This window comes from Lutra lutra, chromosome 6 (assembly GCF_902655055.1).
Source record: "Lutra lutra chromosome 6, mLutLut1.2, whole genome shotgun sequence".
Classification (NCBI taxonomy): Eukaryota; Metazoa; Chordata; class Mammalia; order Carnivora; family Mustelidae; genus Lutra; species Lutra lutra.
The window spans coordinates 103,954,835-103,962,330 of record NC_062283.1 but is presented as its reverse complement, the minus strand read 5'-3'; the positions used below and the strand labels follow the sequence as shown (position 1 = coordinate 103,962,330).

The window sequence follows — 7,496 nt, the reverse complement described above, 5'->3', positions numbered from 1 at the left end:
GTCTGTGAATTTATGGTTCTTACCACAGGGCTTGGGCAGTACACAGTTCACAGTAAGTGCCTAGCATTTTGTGAATGAGTGAATATTTGAAACACAAAAAGGACTTCCAGATACAACATTTCTATGAAGTTTAGTAGTTTGAAAACACTTTTATATGTCAATGCCTAACTTTTTACTTTCAAGCACTCCAAAAAATACTAAATGCCGCATTAACATATGTCAAATGAATAATGAACAAATTAACTAATGAGTGAGTTAGTGGATCATAACAATAAAATAATATAATATCTCCATATGTGTTTAATAAAAACCACTCTCACTTTAAAATTTAATGCAGTCAGTTTCATATGCAATTACCTCTTAACCTTTACCGACATTTAAATCTATAAACATTTATGTGATGTAAAATGTTTTAAAATTACTCAGGGAATCTGAATGAAAAGTATGAGCAAATACAAACCTGCCGTGTTAGATATTGATTTCATCATTTCTGACCTGGGAAAATAAAATCAATGTTTAATAGGGCAGCTGATGACAAATGGTGGGGGCTAAATGAGCTTCTTGTGTGTATTCATTCTGATGATAAGTGTAACAAAAGGGATCCATTGTGAATTACGCATGTGGCAGAGTTGATTAAACCCGCCTGCGCGGTCACAGTGTGATTGAAATATCACTGGATCCATGATGAGCTGCTCCTCCGGATGCTGTTTGCCTCGCGGGAGAAACAGGCAGGCAGATCTTCCTCGGTTCAGTGATTTTACTGCATATATACAATTTCAGCCAAGTGCAACAGAAAATACTTAGAATAAGGGCAGCTCCAGAAAGACAGCCAAGCCATAAATGACAGCATGGCTGTTTCAGAGAGTCCTGATGCAAGGAACAGGGAAGCTTGAAAGGAGCAATGGACGCCAGGCATTCCATTACATCGTCAAAGCCAGACTAAAGAAGATCATGTCTCTGCTAGTTTGGTAAGCAGGCAAAGCAGGAAAAACACAAGCAGATATTCAAGGAGAGGAAAATGTAAAGGCACTCGTGTCACACCTGAGCCAAGTACATCATGCAAGATTAGAAGAGGAATTTAGGAGCGGGAGGGGGAGGTACCACTGCAGAGATAGGACCCCCATCACGTAGCTGTCCGTGCTAGTCTACTTCCCTTCTCCATTCAGCAAATGTGAATAAAGATCTTGCTGAGATATGTAAAGAATGCAAAGGGAACGGGTCACATCTGTGCTTGGGTAACCCTGCTTGGTTAAAAGTACCCTTTGCCATTATCAGTTTGACGTAGTTCGAAATGATGATGATAAACAACGTCTGGTTCTTGCATGAAACCTGTTTCTCAACAGAGTTAGAGAATTCTATATTATACTGGATTCCATTATTATTATGTTATCACAAAGATATTTACTTTGGGAGACACTGAGCATATTTTGGGCCATAGGAATGTTGTTTAGGAAATGATTTCTTCAAATTTCTGGCCATTAGTATCTGTCAGCAGAGGGTAAGAGTTAGGGGTGTTTTATTTATTTACACTGTATGTTCCAAATCAGCAATTTATTTATTCCCTCAAGTAATCTGGTATTCTCTCAGGCTATTTTAGAAAACTCTTTTAGAGATTTCCATTAAAATCCATTAAAAGATGTCCATTAAAACTGAATTATACCTCTCAGCAGGTAGGTAAGATATTAATACTAGGTGTCAGTTACTTATGAAGTCTTTTCTGTTTGATTCTGACATAACTCCAGAAAGAGACATGGGTCCAGAAGCTCACAGGCTAAAATATCTTCCTAAAGGAAACAGGGGCCTTTTGTGGGACTCTGCATTTGTAGGTTTTCAGAGCAGCTAGCTGCAAGCAGATTAACATAATCACTTCACAAGTTGTATGTGAGAACTGGAAGGGTTGAGGGGGAAGCATTAGCAGATGTGAGTATGATGCATTTCGGGTAGCTTATGCGATTTTAAATAATTCTTTGAAATGTTATTCTAAGCTTAATAATCACAAGGCAGCCTCTGTCTTGACTATATTTTCTCAATTATTTGGCATTTGGAACAAATGCTTCATTTTACATTACATTACAGTTGTTTAATTCAATTCAATAAACATTTTAAATCTTCTCCTTATACTCTTTTCAACTGAGAAGTATATCCCAAGGGCCATGTGCTAGAAAGACTAACTATGTAAAGCATAAATTGTGGGGTGGTTCCTAGAGTCTGGATTTTACACAGGAGAAATTTAAACATTTTTATATTAACATTATGAGTACTACATGATAGATCTGAATGTAAAATCCACATGAATTTTTTGAGAAAGAACAGCTTCAGAGAAATTCCATCTTAAAGCAGTCTGAAGGCATATTCTCTTCTACTGTAAGTGGTACCTAGGAGGAAAAATGTGAGAACATTCTATCTAAGACAAGCTACTTGACATGTAGGGGTGGGAAGTACACAGAGTCTAACCTTGGTCCTTTTACTCAGAAATTATAATTAAGAAGTAGAAAATGTATTCTGTGTGAACACCCATGGAAGATGTAGAAAGACATGAAGGAAAGATCAATTCTATTTAAAAGTGTCATATGAGTGTTAATACTTGGAAAGAGCTTGGAAATCTGAGTAGAATTCCAACAGGTAGAGTGTGTGAGAGAATTGTCCAGGTGAAGGGGTCAGCCTGTGCAAAGGCACCGGGGCATGAACTAGCATGGAAGATTTAGGAACGAGGAACATGCCCTGTGGCTGGAACAGGGCTAGACACAGGGCAGAAGGAAAAAGATGTGTTTGAAGTTGTGCTTATGTGTATTTTTTTCTGTGTTATTCCAGATTAATCAATATCCAACCTTTAAAGGAATCTTCCTGTGAGGAATTAACTTTATAAAGTAAAAATAACTTCCCCATTTATCTGCAAAAAGATTGAATTTTAAATTCATTTATGTTGTGGCACAACTACTTTTATCGTCTTTTGTAATCGATTGGATGAACATTTCTCCCCATTTACCCACAGAAGGGTTTTGTTTATTTCCACATAAACAAATTTATGTTTATGTAGTGTCTACTATTGTCTGGAACAGTAGCAAAGACTGCCTCGCTCCTCCAAAAAAAAGGAAAAAAAAAAGATAGGAAACCTTCTCTGAAAAATGGTACTAAGCCTGGGTATGTCTAAACATTTACGCTTCTCTGAGCCTCAGGGGAAGGCCAAATCTTGTTCCAGATGTCAGGATGATCTGAGAGAGAAGCGTCTGCTCTGGGTGAGGCTTCCTGTATTCCTTTTACCAACACCTGCCCGCAGAGGCTTGAACTTCAGTGTACCAGAAAACTAGTCATCTGATGCCACCAACTATAGACAGTAATTCCCAATATTCTCACAAATGTGGGATAAAGCAAATAAATTTCATTGATTCAATACCAGTATTTCCTCTCTAGCAGTTGGAGGATTGTCACAGAGGTCTCTCTTTACTTCGACTCCCCTTACTCAGAAGTACATCCTTGGTTTCCTATGAATGTTCTCAAGGAATTCTAAATTGTGAAAAATCAGGGATCATGACCACATTTAAAATGTCACTGGATTAAAAACAGCTGTGGAGATGGGAACTTATGTCAGCATCAATAAGAATAGTAATTACTGACCCATATTAAGGTTGTAGAATGACATAGATGGAAAAATAAACTGGGGCCTTGTCAGGAAAATTTCATAGTGCATGAGACAGGTGGAGAGGGATGAGGTAAAAAGACTGACCAGGCCAAAGGGCAAATGCACAACATGGTGATTCCTTGTCATGCTCACCACAGCTAAGGTCTGTGTACCAGCTTTCCAGGGTCAGAATTGAATTTTGCCAGTTCTCCCAGAGTTCTCAGGATAGAGTGATACACAAGCCAAAAAGCAAAGCAAAAACTTCATTTGTATTAGCACAATGTCAATTCATTAATCTTGGGATTAATTTCTGTTACTCGGAGCACCCCCTCTGACACCAGGATCCCAGGAAGGCATCAGAAGCCTGCTTGACAAGCTTGGAGTTAGAACAAAGGAAGGGGGGAGAAAAAAAGGTAAATTATACAGGTCTTACTGCAGTCCCACAAAAAAGAATGACTTTTGCTGCATAAGAAGCAGCATAGTGTTGGGTGTGTGGGTTTGGGTTTGAGCTCATCCTGGCATTTACTACCAGTAACCTCTGGTTGCAGCCTCAGTTCCCTCATCTGTAAAATGAAGATAATAGATAATAACAATGTAGATGATAGCAATAGCTAACTTTTTTCTTTCTTACTCCAAAGGGCTTACAGAGACCAATTTCACATCCAAGTCCAGGGCAGAAGGGATGAAGCTTATAAACCCAGAAGAGAGCCCAAGAGTTCAGGGTGGAACCCCAAAAAGGAAATGAAATAAATGGAGGAAGAGAGTAGAGGGCCAGGAGAGGAGAAGACAGACTATCACACAGTGATAACATGGGTGGAGGTGGGGCTCCATTAAAATCCCATTTATTTATACTGATATACAGGGAGTTATGGGGTAACCCTCTCCACCCTCCATGCCCCAAGGAAAGGCAAGAGAAAGCTCTTTTTCTCTTTGGGTAGGGGAAGTAAGGATGAGCATCTCCCTTGAGGCCGTTATTGGCTCCCGAGGAAGTTACTGGCCTTGGAGGCATTGGGTAGTTTCTGGATAGCTGTGTTTAGGGAGCTGGAGGTAGGAGTATTGGCTTGAGAAAATTTCTGGTTTGTACCAGGCCTGGTATTCCCACTGAGGACGTCCAGGGTTCAGTTGTCTCCATGGCATCTGTGGGGCGGGGCAAGGGGCGGAAACCAGAGCAGGAGCGCCTGGTCTCCTCCCAGCACAGCACCCACCCAGGTATGGGAAGATAGAAAAGATGATTTGGGGATTCAATGAGAATACCTGGAACCTTCTGGCATCTTGGGAAAGCTGATCCCCAAGGACATCCTGCCTGGGTCGTGCTATGCCCGAGAAGGCAGCTCAGATACTAGGGCTGGGCCTCAGGGCACAGAGAGGACACTCCCAGAGGCCATCCTGGAGGGTGATCCCTGAAGGAGGCTGCTCTCCAGGCTGGATGCTTAGGGAAGGGTGGGTCATGGGGGAGGGTCTCTGGGGGAAAGCACCACCAGACTCTGAGGAAGGCAGGAAGAGGCCAGGCCTCTCAGCCTCCAGACTGAGGTTGGGAGTCCTCTTGGTCCAACCTGCCTAGCCCACTCCCCAGGCAGCATGGCAGCCAGGACTGAGCCAGGTGGGTATTATAAGACCTTGGCCAGGGCGTCAGTGTGCATACTGGTCCAAGAGGTGGTTGCCTCTGTCATCATGGTCACTGGTTTGAGCTACTCACCACCTGGTTGATCTGGGTGGGGCTGCTGCTCCCCTTGCACTCCAGGGTGAGGAAGACACTGCCAGTGTCAAGGTCATAAAAGTGGTGCCACCAGAACAGAAGAAGGGCACCATGTGGGCAGATTCAGTGCTTGTGAAGACCACTGAGATGCGGATCCTGTGATCGCTGTTCGTGGGGATCCCATGATCGCTGGTTGTGGGGAAAGTACAGAGGCGGGTTGAGTTGCTGCTGCCGGGGTCTTGGATGTGCATGGGTGCCATTGACAGAATAGTAGGGCACACACTGGGAGTGGGGATTAAAGGTTGGGCCCCACAGAGCCTCTGCATGGCCCTCCAGGCAGGACATGGGTCAGCACACTCAGGTTATAACCATCTTAGGGGTCTGGGTTGAGGTCTGGAATCTTCCAGATGAGGGCATCTGCTCACCACACTCCAAAAGTTGACCAAAATTCTCTGGAGTTTGACCGCCTGGCTTTTGTAGCTCATAGTGGGTCCCTCTCCAGGGCATCTTTGAGGGTTTGGAGAGGACTCCCCATCTTTTCCCAAGCCCAGAAAATAGAAACCAATGATGGCATCCTCAGAGTCCTTCTTCCTCTTCCACCTGGTCCAGCATTGCAGGCACCAGCTTTGGCGGGCAGCTTCCTGCATTGTTTCTTGGGCAGCACACCATTGGGCTGGTCGTCTTCATGGCTCTCCCCATCCTCACAGTTCCCCAGGAAGGGGATCTGCTCCAGCACCCAGTCCCCCCAAGCGCTCTTTGCCATCTTTGCTGCCACATTTTTCTTGGTCTGTTCACTTGTTTCACCAGCAGCAACTGACTGCTGCTGATCCCCCAGGGACAGAGGTGGTCCCGCAGACCTCTTCTCTGGGCTCTCTGGCCCTGCTGAGCTCCAACGAATGACCCAGTAGGGACTGCACGCGCCAGGACTGCGAGTCCACCATGGAGTTTCTGTAGCCCACCTCTTCCAGGTACTGTCGGAGAACCTGCTGCCCCTCCTTCCGCACCAGTGGGCTATTCTCTGGGGAGACTGACTGCACAGGGCCGTCGGACACTTGTTCTGACAGTTCTGGTTTATTCTCCCTGTGGTTAATGTCGATACTGAACTTCAATTCATAGTATTTGGCCCTTTCCTGCTTCTGCGCAAATTCTAACATCTCGATCCACCGCGCCAGGTTTGTCTTGACAATGCCTTGCCTTTTGCTTTCTCCGTGTAGGGAAGTCACCTAAGCCTGCAACTGGGCTCACTCGGCCCCCTCGGCTTCCAAGCACGCACATGCGTGTTGGAAAAGTGCAGGATCCCGCACAGGCCCGGGGCCTCTGACTCCATGATGGACCCAGGCTGCCTCAACCGCCTCCTCCCTCACCATCAGGTAGTGCTCTAGGGCAGGGCCAGAGGCCAGGGCTGCCCTGTCAGACTGTCCCAGGCCAGAGCCAAGTGAGTGGCAGGATCTGGCGGCCTCAACCGTGGGGACCTCTCCCTGCTGTGTCCTGGAGGCCTCGGGACCCCCTGCGAGCCCCTGTCTGCATTTGCTAACTCTTAAGGAGCAGCTGTGTGGACCCGGTGTGGGCCCTGGACCTTGCAAATATCCCTCAATGAACAATAACTCTCAGAAGTGAGCATTACTGTTATCCATATTTGGCAGATGAGGAAACAGTGACACTATTGGTCCCTACAGAAATGGTGAAGAGTCTTCTCTACCTTGTTATCTTGTCTCCATCCCATTTCATGGAGCAGGGTTTGACTCCTTCCCCAGGTTTCTCTTAGCTTTCAGAGGAGTGAGCCAACTGTTCTCTGGACCTACTGACCCTTGAAGGGCAGTGGGATCTGGAAGGGAAAAGGGATCTTTGGTTTTGTGACATGGAGAGGGGAGGACTAGTGGTATATTCCAATCCAACCTGGGGCCCCTTGTCTCCTAAACTATGTGAACTGAAACATGTCGTACTGAGATATAATTGATTCCTGCCCCACTCTCTAAATCTCCATCTGGCCCATGAGAGTGATTCATATTCCTCATATTTAAATATTTTTGCACTTATTGTGTGCCAGCTAATGCTCCTGACTTCAATTTACCAAGTGCATTCACACCCTCCCTTTTCTCTGAGGGTGTGAATTCTGTATTCTCTCATTGAATAGCACTGAAAGGGTCATGCCCAAATCATGGCCCTCTTCTCCTTTGTGTT

General features: G+C 45.0%; 1 pseudogene; it reads right to left on the bottom strand.

Annotated features, from left to right (window-relative positions):
• Positions 1 to 5,677: 5,677 nt before the first annotated feature.
• Positions 5,678 to 6,484, bottom strand: LOC125101647 (striatin-4-like; annotated as a pseudogene).
• Positions 6,485 to 7,496: the final 1,012 nt, after the last annotated feature.